Source organism: Macaca nemestrina, chromosome 15, assembly GCF_043159975.1.
Source record: "Macaca nemestrina isolate mMacNem1 chromosome 15, mMacNem.hap1, whole genome shotgun sequence".
In the NCBI taxonomy this organism is placed as follows: domain Eukaryota; kingdom Metazoa; phylum Chordata; class Mammalia; order Primates; family Cercopithecidae; genus Macaca; species Macaca nemestrina.
Window position 1 is genome coordinate 68814905 of NC_092139.1, and position 14644 is coordinate 68829548.

Below are 14644 nucleotides of genomic sequence, written 5' to 3' on the forward strand. Positions count from 1 at the left end.
CCATGTCCACGTTCATATCTGAGTTATTTCTTCTTGAAATATCTTGTTTGATGTAGTAATAGCTTGCAGTTTACTGTACTTAATGAAATATCACTAAAGTAGATGAACTCAGAGACAAATGTACAAGTGAATAATCAGAAATGAAATAGAATATTGTCAAAAAGCTCAGAGACCTAAAAAATTTTCAACCACAATATAATATGAAATATTATTAAGATGTACTTTGATAACAAGGGAGGATCAAAGTCGACCTTTCTATAAGGATCAATTCAAGGGTATTAACAATCTTTCTATTGTTAATACTTTTGAATGGATTATGGTAGAGCTCAACAGATTTTTTCAATTGGAATAAAAATGATTCAGGAAATGATACGAAAGGTGCACATTGACCTCAAAGTCTGATAGTCTCATGGTTTCTGCAAGTAAGTTGAGAAAGAAAAAGAAGTTTTGGAGCACAAAAAAGTAGAGGAATGTTGCAAGACATTTGTTTTTAAACAAACAAAAAAACAAAAACTGAAATGAATGTTTATTGGCACATAAAACTAAGTAAAATAGAATAAAATAAACCTACCATGTATATAGAGAGGAAAGCTACCATTATAACCAGAACTCTGGATATAAATATCTCCATTTCTATAACATTGTTTGAGTTAACGGTCTACAAATAGGAGGTAAACAACAAACGCCTAAGCTCTTAAGGAGGGCACATTGTTCACTTCAGATATGACAAAGAAAGTAGTGGAAAAAGAAGATCCTTCCCTTCCCTCCTCTACTTTTCTCCCCTCTCTTCCCCTTGCCTCCCCTCCCCTCTCCTCTTCTCCCCTCTCATCCCCTCCCCTGCCTTCCCCTTCTTTCCCCTCCTCTTCCCTTATATAGAAATAAAGACCATAGAGAACAGTAGATTTAGGAATTTATCCCAGAGAGAAGATCTGGATCTCTAACAAAGAGTATGACCCAAACACTATCATAAAATAGGTCACCTTTAATTCCGACTAGAGTTACAGAATTGCTATTAACCATAAATTCTTTTATTCTCTCATTAATCTTCTTTTTGAAAGAGTATTTCAGTTTCATTGTCCGGATTCCTCCAATTCTACTTGGTGTATGTGGGGATAATTTCTTTCCCCATTCACTTCCATGTCTTTGGCTCTAGGGTTGGGACACTATCACTGGATAAAACATTTACAGTATATTTTGCCTGGATGAAGAATCCTAACCATAATATCTAGTGAACAGACAGACCAACTGTGATAAGGATCCAAGTTGTTCAACCAATCTTTCCAGTTTTATTCTTTGCAGAAACATGGTAGGCATTTTTGAAGTTTTCTTTATTAAGGAAGTTTTGTGATGTTTTCTGTCTCCATATGACTTGCTTTAGCCAATGTGGTATAATCGGGAGTGATATGGCTCACTTTGGGCCCAAATCATTAAAAGCCAGTTAATAATTCACCGCTTGCACTTCCCACAGTTCTGGTGATCACACATGCTCATGTCAACAAGCCTCCATTATCTCACATCCCTGAGTAACTCTTTGGGCAGATTGATCTAATAATCTACATAGGACATGTACTTGAAATGCAAACTTTCCATTTGTCAAACAAGCAAAATTTTGAAGTTGTTTTATACTGCAGAATTACTGACCCCACTGTGACTGTCAGAATAACAACATGTGTTTTCATTTGTTTCTGTAATAACTGTGCTACCCTATCTGATATCTTCTGAATAAAAGGATATCTAAACACCTGGACTCTGTCATCATCTTTCCTTCCAAATGTCATGTTATTGTTTCTGTATTTTAAATCTCTCTCTTTTAAATATACTGTTTTTAATAGTCAAGGCTTATTAACCATTACCCATCTGTCCCACTCTTATTTTTATTCTCTAATCTACCTCAGAACTTTTATTGGAAATTTCTTTCCACCTGCCCAAATATTGAATACTAAGTTTGGATTTGTAGGTGGTAGGTATGGCGTAGACTAGACTATCTTTACATAAAGTGAAATTAAGCCTGGATTAAGTTTTATGATATATTCAGGTTGCTTCTATTGAGCATCAAAAATAATTATTTGATTCTGTCACTAAAGAAAAGAAAAAATGTGTCCAAACATTTTGTCTTACCTCGTACAAACCAACAATTTATTAGTTTATTTATTCTTTCTAAAATTTGGTTTACAGAAAGATAAATACAGTTTCAGGAAAATATTTGAAAGGGTTAGAGAATAATTTTTACTTATTACTTTCACTAGGGATGTAAGACCACTTTGAATCAAGCAGGGACTTGCAAAATGTGTTCTGAAGGTTAGACCAATCCGGTTGAGAAGGACGTTTTGATTTATTAATCAAATATGAATCAAATAGCTGGCTGATTGTGGATTAATGATTTAAAGTAATACTTCTTTTAATTATGATCATAAATGACCTTAAAGAAGTTCTACGGGGCCAATTATTACCACATATTATGAGGAAGTAAACAAATTTGCCGCTAAATTTTTCTCCAGTGAAGTGAGTTGTACCGTAGTTTATCTTATTATTTGATATTTACAACCCAACTGTTGATGGTTACCAATGAACTTTTACTACTTCTGTGTTTTATGGTTACTGAAAGAAATACAATTTAATGATTGAATGAAATGTGTAGCCAGTAGTTAAATCACAGTCACACATTTAAATAGTTATTTATAAAGATACACATTTAGGATGCAAATGAATTCCAAAGTTTACTCATTTTCTAAAGAATTTATCTTTTTTTACTGGTTGCGGGTGAAGATTAGTGTATTAATAATTTTCTACCTATTTTTTTTCCTCTAGAAGTTACAATGTATCTTCAAAATTTTTCAAGTTTATCTTGCTTATATTCTCAGGATCAACTCTAAGTCACTTTTTCCTATCATCATTTCCAAAGTTTCCATTATGTTTTTAAAGTACATCATCTTTTCCTTATACTCTCTGGGATAATTTTGACTTTCCTAATTGATTCAAGTATAACATAATAACACATGTAAAACACTGGACTGTAATGTAAATGAAATAATGTATAGAAAGAAAATGAAAATTTCTGTTTTGAAATTCTCAATAGTTGACTTTTTTTTTTCCAGTGGATAAATTAAAATTTACTTATGAGGACGAATCACATTATCTTTTTATTAGAGGGTAAAACCTATTAAGCTCAAAAACTAGTAAAGGATTTCTGTGTTTATGCAAACATAAAATGGAAATCATAGACTAGAATATGAATGGAGAACTTCCATGAGAGGCCAAGCTGTCCAGATGAATAATGTGAGAATTGTCTGTTTGTGATGTTAGTTGCATTTTTACAGATTCTCTTAAATTTAACAAAAGTTGAACCTACAAGCAGAGATGAACAAATAAAATTCTTATTTTGTTCTCTTCTCTTTGGTCCAATGCCTGTCACTGGAAAGGCTGAATTCCAAATTAAGGGGAATAATCAATACAACTATCTCTGGAAGAAAACAGGTTGGCGGTTCTAACAAGGTAGCAGGTAAGGAAGTAAGCAAAGTTGCCCACATTAGAAGATCTCTGGTGGAGTGTCAATTAAGAATTTCCGGCCGGGCGCGGTGGCTCAAGCCTGTAATCCCAGCACTTTGGGAGGCCGAGATGGGCGGATCACGAGGTCAGGAGATCGAGACCATCCTGGCTAACACGGTGAAACCCCGTCTCTATTAAAAAATACAAAAAAACTAGCCGGGCGAGGTGGCGGCGCCTGTAGTCCCAGCTACTCGGGAGGCTGAGGCAGGAGAATGGCGGGAACCCGGGAGGCGGAGCTTGCAGTGAGCTGAGATCCGGCCACTGCACTCCAGCACGGGCGGCAGAGCGAGACTCCGTCTCAAAAAAAAAAAAAAAAAAAAGAATTTCCAGTATTGGCCGGGCGCGGTGGCTCACGCCTGTAATCCCAGCACTTTGGGAGGCCGAGACGGGCGGATCACGAGGTCAGGAGATCGAGACCATCCTGGCTAACACGGTGAAACCCCGTCTCTACTAAAAAATACAAAAAACTAGCCGGGCGAGGTGGCGGTTGCCTATAGTCCCAGCTACTCGGGAGGCTGAGGCAGGAGAATGGCGTGAACCCGGGAGGCGGAGCTTGCAGTGAGCTGAGATCCGGCCACCGCACTCCAGCCTGGGTGACAGAGCGAGACTCCGTCTCAAAAAAAAAAAAAAAAAGAATTTCCAGTATTATTTAATATGCCATATAAAAATTTCAGTGTCTGAATTGTGCTTTGCATATGTTGACCAGAGATCTTTATTACATTTTGTTAAACGCCATAACTTTAATTTTTGTGTACTTTAAGTTACCGAAATACACATTTGCTTCAAAATGGCATAGTTTACCATAGGAGAGGGAGAAACTAGTTAATAAATGACCAAGAGATATTTGCAGAAACTTAAAAATTATTTGGGATTTGTCAGAAATGTTGGCAAATTATACACATAATTAAAAGTCAAGATATTGTTGTGGGACATTACTTAGTGTCTTCTGAATGCTAGGAAATTTGGAAACACTTTATGTAATGAGTGATCTATTTTCAAACACTAATACCCTGACTAATTTGTAACATCTTAGGCAAACTCCTCCTTTGCTTACCATTCCCACTGATTTATTTATCATCCTTCACACGAAAACTTCTACAAACAGTTGTCCCCATGTACCCCGAACTTCCTCTTTGCCTCATTCCCTCATGGCCTACTTCAATCTGGCAGCATTTTACTAAATTTTTAAATCAACTCATTAATAACATCTGAGGCTGAAATTATTGGACACTTTCCTGCCTCATTCTATTTGAATACTCTTAACATTCACTCGTTACTATTCCTTTCCTCTCCACAAACTTCTCTCCATTTTCCTACCTATTTTCTACTCTGTTTTCATAAAAATTCAGAGCTGTGGGCCTCAATCTACTATGGAAAACTTTCCATTATCCAATTTTTACATAATGAATACCTCAGACTTTTTCTTCCTTTATCCTACTATATACTGTCTCCCTAGTTAATTTGATTTTATATCATTAGTTTGCCCTTATAATCATTGCATTCCCCTCCAATAACATATCTAATAATTCAATATTCCTGTTTTTACTACATACTAAATATTCCTGAAGTCTTTTCTTTATCTAAACAGCCACTTACTTAACTCAGCTTGAGTCCCTATAACTATCTATTCTTCCAGAAAGGAAGGCTTCCCACAATTACTCCACCTCCAGACCAATTGAATTTCTATGCACACCCAAAGTGTTCTTAAAAAGACTCAGATCATGTCACTTCTAAACTTGAAACCCTGCAGCAATTTTCTGTTTTAAGCCTCAAGTCTAAAATCATTAACCTGTTCTGTAAGGTGCTAACTGCCTCATGTCAACTTCTCAGCTTTTTCTGTTTCATTCTCAGAATTCTGAAAGAGGCTGCTGTCACAATGGTATATTTCTATCCCCTCAAATGTACCAGGCTCTTTTCTTTCTGCTTCAGGTCTTTCATGCTTGCTCTTTCCTTAGCCAGGGATACTTTTTGATTCTGAGTCCACTTTAAATATGTTATTTCAACCAATATATCCTGGGCCTATTTCCGTATTCTTTTCTAGAGAAAATGTCAGAATTATACCCAAATTTATCTAAATAATTTTATGTTGCTGTCAATCTTCTTCATTAAATTGAAAAGTCATAAAAGCAAGGATCATTTCTCACTTTTTCACCACGCTAACACCACACTTTGCAGATAGTTGACTTAAAATTCATATTTCATTAAGTGAATGAATTTATGAATAGTAGAACAAAAATCACAAATATAAGGCAGATAGTGAAGTACATTTTGAATGTTTAACATTTAGTTCATGCTAAGAAACATTCATGCTAAGAAAAATATTAATAATTTTAAAGGTAATAACGGCTTACATTGATTGTACAGTCATTAAGAGTCAGGCAATCTTCCGATAACACAGCATATTTTAAATCACTCAATTTATTGGTAACTTTCTAGCTCAATTCTCCAAAATTCACCACATTTTTCACCCTTATTTCCCTAACTACATTTTCACTTTCCTTTTACCTCTGTAAGGCATGACTGTGTTAATTTTCTCAGTAAGTGTCATCTAATACAAATAGATAAACAATGTATTAGAGCTCCATTTTCTCTGTCACATGAAAGAGTGTGATGGATATTTCTTTTAGTTAAAATCCGTAAGTGTTTGTAATAGTGCTGTGAATACAGTGGATGCTCAGTAAATAGCAGGCTGGTAAAAAGAATGAGGAGGTATTCCTCATTAAAATAACTAGAATTCAATCAGCATTGTTTAACATCCCCAACAATTTGTTTCTGGAAGCTTAAAATAAGAGTGTAACTGTGATTACAAAAACAAAAACTTATTTTAGTCAAGACATTATTCACTTTTGAGTAGTTTAAATTTGATATTAGAAATCAATGAAAATGGCTACTGAGAAAAAGATATGGGTCAGACTGTTACAGTAAAACATCTTGGTATATTAAAAATGTATGATGTCAGTAGGGCTTCTATTTCAAGGCTGTGGGAAAGCATTTACCAAATCTAAAAGTAAGAATGAAGGGGCCTTTTGGAAAGGCTTAAGAAAATAACAATGTATAGTCTGAAAACTGGATCTTCTAAGAAGATTCTCTGATGGAACAATAGAAAGCTAGAAAGAAGGTTTGCAAATCATTTCTTGGCTCCATGTCTCAGGCTATCTGTGACAAACTCAATGATCGCAGTCTGATTGTGTGGCAAGTGAACATTTGGTATGATTATAGAATGGTTTTAACGAAGGAAAACTAGTGTGTAAAGTGTGAAGAGGTTTAGCACTTCAGGTCCCTTTGGTCTAATAAAATATATAATGTAATTTAAAATGCATTGTTCCTAGAATTAATTGCACAGTAATACTTGGAGTCAAGAAACATGTAACATTCTTGGAAATATGACCTAGGTTATGACTCAATAAATAGTTTAGATGATTGTGCTCTCTGTTGCATGAATGAAGCCATAAAATCTCAACTTTAAATATAATTATGATAACAATCATTTTGTTAATATACTGTAGTTGATTACCTAGTGAATTACATTCATTGTAGATCAAAATACATGCTCAGCATAGGAATGTCTTCTAGCTGAAATAATGACATTTTAACAAAAAGACTTCAGAAATGGTCAACTGAAAGGCTTTATATATATATATATGTATGTAATATATAGATACACATATATTAAATATATAAAATGTATGTGTACATATACATATATATATTTGGGAGATGGTCTGGCTCTGTAGCCCAGGCTGGAGTGCAGTGGCATGATCTTGACTCACTACAACCTCTGCCTCCGGGGTTTGAGTCATCCTATCACCTCAGCCTCCAAAGTAGCGGGGACTACAGTTGTACATGTGCAGCTAGTTTTTGTATTTTTTGCACAGACAGGGATTCTCCATGTTGTCTAGGTTGTTCTCTAATTCCTGAGCTCAAAGTATTTGCCTGCCTTGGCCTCCCAAAGTGCTGCGACTATACGAGTGAGCCACTAGGCCCAGACAAAAGGCTTTATATGTTTTACATAAAGGCTGTCAGATTTAAAATACATCATTTCACACTATGCACACTTGGAAGCATTTGGAAGAATTCTCAAAATTGGTCTTCTTAGTTTTCCTGTTTCCTTAGATAATCTGTGTCGGACTATCTGAAAGGACTTACTTTAAAGACTCTTAAAAGTATTCCTTATTTGAATGAAAGTTAACAACAAATATTTGCCTATTTTATGCCATAGTAATAACAAATCTTTCCAACTTACATATATACCAATATCAGACAGGTTAAAATACATATGATTATTTAAAGTATTTATTTCAATATAATTTATTTTATTAAAGTGTGGTTTATTATGTATAATGGATAATAATTATATTTGAATACATAAGTTGGCTTAGAAAATTACCAAAATCCAAAACAGTCAAACTTTTTTTACATTGGGGTACCTGATTTAGGTAAAAACAAAACTAAAACAAAATCTGCTGTGCCATTTAAGGTAGTTAGAAAACATTCTGTGCCATTTAGGGCACAGCCAAAACTATATCCCCAAAGTCTTCAATCTCTGTTACACTGCCTATATTCAAACCAGGGAATTTAAAATTATCTTGGGTTCCACTAAGACGTATTCACTTTCTATTGTTTTGTAGCAAATTGCTGAAAATTAAGTGGCTTAAATAATTTTTGTAGGTTAGAAGTCCTTGTAGGCTCAACTAGGTTCTCTGTGAGAGTCTCACAAGAGCAAAATCAAGGTGTTGGCTCAGCTGAACTCTTAATGTTGAGACTCTGGGGGAAGAACTCACTTCCAGCTCATTTAGGTTGTCTGTATAATCTATTTCCTGCAGCTGGAAAACTTCAGTCTCTTTTGCTAGTTAACTATCTGCAGACATCTCTGTCAGCCTCTAATGCCATTCTCAAGTTTTCATATACCATAAAAGAAAAATTACATGACTAGTGAAAAATACAAGAGTGAATTTATTCAGGACTATTGGAACAGTGGAAAGAGATTATTAAACTATGCGAGAAGGATTGAATTTAACTCTACTGAAGCAAAAGGCAGGAAGATTTTTAAATGCTGGAGTGAGTTAATGGAAAACTACTGGAAGATGTTATTGGAGATGTTGGTTAATGTGATTAGGCAATCTGTGTTTGCCTATTGTCACTTACTGAAGTTGGGCTCCTACCCTCCCACAAGGACTTGGAGGAAAGGATGCTATCTCTTTCTCCTTATACGAGTAAATGTCAAAGGAATGACTTCCAGATCATTGATAAAGATACTCTTGTGTTATAGAAGATTCACATTTCAATAGAGCAGATAAATCTCTGTTACACACCCTATATTCAAATTTTCTAAAATAAATGCTTTAAGAAAATGGAAGTCAGGGGTCTATAGTCAGAAGGAAACTTTATATACGGTCAAGTTGAGGGGAACATTTTTAAGGTCTACGTTGCCCCCTCCACTTTCAAAGCCAGCAATTGTGCTTTGAATCATTCTCATGCTTTGAATATCTCTGCCACCATCTGGAGAAAACTCTACTCATGAAGGGCTCCTGTGATTAGGTTAACCCCACCTAGATAAGCTCTCTTTGCCACATAATGTACCACACTCACAGGAATGACATTCATATTTAGAGGGTCCACCTGCAATCGAAGGGGTTGAGAATCAAAGGTGAATTATCGGAATCATTTTGAGAATTCTTCCTACTAAATGAAGCATACAGTTTCTTCTTACATTATAATCTCTAGAAGCCAAGTTCAATTACTATTCAAAGTGTCACATTTTGAAGAAGAAAGTAAAAGAAGGGCTCTACTGTTCACAGGGCAGTTATTTCTTTATGAGTAGGGACATACAGTGGATTCAGTGTGCTCAGTGATGAGTAATTGTAAAGACATCCCAACTAGTTTCCTTTTTGTCTTTCCTTTTCATCTTTCTGTTTTCAGAGCCATGTGAAGAACAAGTGGGCTTGAAAACAGAGAGATGAGAAGAAAAGACAAAAAGGAATGTTTTATTTTTAAATCCTGAGTTATAATTTGTGCTACTCCAATAACTTTTTCTGGAATCACAAGCAATCTGACACTTCTTTTGGATACCAGGAATTATCAAAGAAGTCAGCCCATCTGCATAAATTCACAAAGATCCTATGACTGATAGTTACAATATTCTGTCTCTGATTACAAAAAAAGTAAAAGGTGCAGGGTGTATGATATGAATCAGCCTGTCCATTTCAAAATGTTTGACATCAAAAAAGAAAAATAAATAAACGCATATTCAGAATACATTATTCAATCTCTTCATTGGCATTTTTCAGAGTTTTCACTTGTTTGCCAAATGTGTTGCCATTGTAAATGGTATTCATTTTAAAGTCAAAGTCTTCAACAAGCACCTGTGTGCATGTCTAAGTAACATAACAGATATCTTGAGAAGCATTATTAGGTGTAAGTGAAAAGCAGAGAATATTTGGCAGGGCTGTTACTGTAGTGGTGCTCTTTAGGCAGAAGGCTGCAGTATTAGATCATGCTCAACACCTCCAGAGATTGCACTTAACTCCAGTGGATTAGTAACTAACTGAACATTTTACCACATACTTTTTTAAATTTTTATTAATTTTTTATTATACTTTAAGTTCTAGGGTACATGTGCACAACGTGCAGGTTTGTTACATATGTATACATGTGCCATGTTGGTGTGCTGCACCCATTAACTCATCATTTACATTAGGTATATCTCCTAATGCTATCCCTCTCCCCACCCCACCCCACGACAGGTCCGGTGTGTGATGTTCCCCTTCCTGTGTCCGAGTGATCTCATTGTTTAATTCCCACCTATGAGTGAGAACATGAGGTGTTTGGTTTTCTGTTCTTACAATAGTTTGCTGAGAATGATTACACACTCCAAGCATCTCAGTTGCTTTTGCTTTTGCTTTTTTGAAAAAAAAAAAAGGGGGGGATTGTTTCAAATATGTTCCAACATAAAAAGTAGTGAGAGCAATAGTTTGAGTCAGCTCACAGCACAGGAGAAAAAAAAGGAAAAAAAAATCTGATTATATATTAAACTTATGTTAGGAACTGGTAAAGTCCTCAATTCTCTGTGGTACCATTAAACAAATATATTCTCGTAAAACATAAGTTATTGAGAGATCAGTTCCCTGAGCGGTTAACAAACCTATAAGAAAGGATAGCACACAGCATTTCTCATAGTGGGATGTAGTATATATTTATCAATATAATCACTTTTGAGTCATATTCATACTTTCTTTAAATAAAAAAATCAGACAATAGCTTTATGTGGAAATTGCATAGTTTTATCTTGAAACTGTAGAATCACTATGTTACAGTACAGTTTTGTAAAAGATATATGTCGTGGTAATAATATTTATACAACATGTTCTCAACATTAACAAAGACAAATCTTTATTTTGGCCCTTCAATACGCACACCTGTGACTTTTGTAATTTCAGACTATCAGTGAATTAGACTTAAATCTCAGGCCATTCTTTCCCACCCTCCCTCCCTCCCTGCTTCTCTTTCCTTCCTTCCTTCCTTCCTTCCTTCCTTCCTTCCTTCCTTCCTTCCTTCCTTCCTTCCTCTCTTTCTTTTCCTTCCTTCCTTCCTTTCTTCCTTCCTTCCTCTTTTCCTTCCTTCCTACTTTCTTTTCTCTCCTTTCTTTCTTCCTTCATCTTTCTCTTTTTTCTTTCCTTCCTTCCTCCCTCCCTCCCTCCTTTCTTTCTTTCTCTTTCTTTCTTTCTTTCTTTCTTTGTTTTCTTTTCTTTTCCTTTCTTTTCTTTTCTTTTCTTCTTTCCTTCTTTCTCTTTCTTTCTTTCTGTTTCTTTCTTTCCCCTTCCTTTCTTGCTTTTTCTTTTTAGTATGTTTCTCACTAAAATGTAAACTGATAAAATTTTAGTTGAATTCCAGAAAAAATGTTTAATATCCATACAGTAAATTTTGTGTTTTATCTAACCCAGATATTTTAGGTGATTTGATGTTTTATAACCTGGTTTAGGGAGAAAGTAAACTACTCTGGATAGAAGAAATGAAAAAATATAAGCTAAATATTTTATCACAAATATCCAGGATAACCTATACTGTTATTTCAGGTAGTACTAAAGGAATTCTGACCAGAAAAATGAAAATAAAACAGGAATACCTGCAAGTATATATCATGTGGAGGTACTTTCAAACTCTTAATAAATGGCTTACTAATTAGGAGTATCATGGACAAAGGAAAAGGAAGCTGTACCAACCTCACGTTACTTCTGTCTCTTCATTCTAAGCATTATCTCTGATTCTGGGTCCCAAAGCAACTCTATTATCGCATCCAACTTCCTTCTTCTGTTAGATAGGGTTGGTGATATAGTCCATGGTGGTGAGTTTTTATGGATCACGTGCTCCCTACTTTACTTGCGTATGAAAAGAAAATCCAGGCAGTCAATAAAGATTCAAATTTTCCTCTGAGAATTGCTCCATAACCTCCCCTTATCCTCACTTATTACTGAGGACTCAATTCCAAGTAACATGATATTAAACTCAAACTAGCTTAAGTAGAAATATAAACTTATTGGTTAACAGAAAAAAAAAAAAAGAAGTCAATAGAAAAGTCAAACTTTAAAAGAGTTGGGTCAAAATACTTGAAAACCATCATCAGAAATCTCTTTTTCTTCAATTATTTTATTGCATTTTAGAGATATTCTTGCTATGTTGCCCAAGTTGAATTCAAACTAGGCTCAAGGCCTTCCTCCTCAGCCACCTGAGTAGCTAGCTGGGACTACAGAATTTTTATTCAACTCTTAATACCTGTTTTTTCTGAGTTTGCTTTATTTTCAGGCATTTTCTTTCCAAGTGGAGAGAAAGTTGCAACTAGCATGTTCAGGTTTTTGTTCTATCTTCAAGACTGCATCTAATAGATTCACTTGGAATTGACCCATCTTGAATCATTCATTTTTAGAAGGAGCCTCAATTTGGATTATGCCTATCCAGGGCGAAGGGATGCCTAATCTGATGTATGTAGACCTAGAGTGGGCAGAAATAGTTCCCCACAGATAAATCAATGTACTTTTAGTAAAACAACAAAAAATAGATGCTGGGAGGCACATTAAGTGATGATCTCAACACACAAGGGTCTCAGAAAGCACAGCTTACATACAAAAACCGAGAAGATTCATCCCTGCTGCTGCTGATGGTTTGTCTGCCCAGATGCTTCTCTCCTCCTGGGAGCCACACCACCTGTGTTTTGGGAATGGCTCTTCCCTAAATCAGGGGTGTTAATTTACTGGGTACAGTAATCAATGGTACGCTACACTTATGATCATAAAATACACTGAGTAAAGCCATTTCTAGGACTTGTTTTGAAAACTAGGAGGTTGGGGGGTGGATAATCAATCTATTATGGGTAAAAAACCTGGTATTTGTCAGTGGCTCTGTCAACATGGATGATTAGGAGTTTCTAAGAGTTAATTCATGTAATAAAAATAGAGATAAGATTTAGTAAGGAATCCTAAAAGTACTGGAGATATTTATTTCAGTACCTCTATGCTCTTCATAGGAATTCAATTATCAATTATACATCTCGTCTTTTTTATGTTTTCAAAGTAAGCATATAATATGCTTCTTAAATGGAAACTACACATGTTATATAAGTGTGATGGTTAATAATAGGTGTCAACTTGATTGGATTGAATGATGCCTAGGTAAAGTATTGTTTCTGGGTGGATCTGTAAGGGTGTTGCCAGAGGAGACTGACATTTGAGTCAGTGGACTGGAAGAGGAAGACCCATCAAATGGTCTGCCAGTGTGGCTAGAACAAAGCAGGTGGAAGAAGGTGGGATAAGCTCACTCACTATCTTCTGGTTTTCCCCTTTTTCCCATGCTGGATGCTTCTTTCCATTCCTTCTGCCCTTAGACATCAGACTCCAGGTTCTTCTGCCTTTGAACACTTGGGCTTACACCAGCGGTTGCCAGGGACTCTCAGGCCCTTGGTCACAGACTGAAGGCTGCACTTTCGGCTTCCCTACTTTTGAGGCTTTTGAACTTGGACTGAGTCACCACTAGTTTCTTCCTTCCTCAGCTTGCAGATGGCCTAATTGTGGGACTTTGCCTTATGATCATGTGAGCCAATCTCCCTAATAAACTCCCTTTCTTATACACATATATCTGATCAGTTCTGTCCCTCTGGAGAATTCTAATACAATAAAATACCATTCTCTTCACAGATCTTGTCAAAAGTAGTTACATTTCTCATATGTCTGCAGCATCAGAAATGAAGAGTTATTTATCAGTGTTTGTTTACTTCTAAAATATTACAGTAACTGGAAATTTGATTCTTATTGTTACTAATTATATCTTCTTATTAAAGCAGAGTTTACCAAAAAGGAAAATAAAACCTTCTTGAGGACAGCAGTTGCTGACAAGCATACAGATGGCACTTTTACAAGGCTGTTATAGTGATCCATAGAAACTATGGGTAGCCATTAAGCATGCTTATGTGGAAAAAACACATTTGCAGTAACTTATGATGTTATAAAATGGTGTGGGTTAGTAGCTGACCACACTGAATAGGGCAGAAGTAAAACATATTAATATTATATAGCCAACCCTTTCCTCCAGGTGTCTCCAGATCAGCTACTTCCATCTTTATACTTCTGCCTTCTTCCTCTTGCAATTTGTCTTTGTACTAGTCATGCAAAAGCTAACTTGTATGGGCACACTAAGTATCCATTTTCCTCAACACGGAGTTCAGTGCAAGCTGTGAGAATTAGCCATTTCTCCAATAGGTCCTTCTGTTGTTGGTGTCTCCAATCTTAACCATATTATTCTCACTTTTGTCATCCAAAGGGAAGAAATAGTAGAGAATACTGTGTTACAAAATGTAAAAGCTGAACCTGGAAAGTGATGTGCATTTCTTTCACCCATATTTCACTAGGCAGAACTCAGATGCTTGGCCCCAAATTAACTATTCAAGGTATAAGTTTATGTTTTCTCGTAATTAAAAAAAGCTAGGTTCCTAAGGGAAAAAAGGAGTAAATGACTGTGTCCAATACAGTTATGTTCCTCCTCAATTTTACAATATATGTTATTTTCATCCTTGGTTATACCTTTTACCAAGCAATGCTTTTGTAGTCTACAC

General features: G+C 35.6%; 1 long non-coding RNA gene across 2 annotated transcripts in view; it reads left to right on the forward strand.

Annotated features, from left to right (window-relative positions):
• The first annotated feature begins 1043 nt into the window (after window positions 1-1043).
• LOC139358627 (uncharacterized) overlaps window positions 1044-14644 on the forward strand; it is a 54634-nt gene continuing 41033 nt past the window's right edge. Inside the window, exon 1 of one of the 2 annotated variants that reach the window (XR_011613813.1) lies at window positions 1044-1306. This is a non-coding gene — a long non-coding RNA (uncharacterized lncRNA). Of the gene's footprint in view, window positions 1307-3368; window positions 3500-14644 lie in introns of those variants that run through there. The other variant, XR_011613811.1, reaches the window with a different exon arrangement.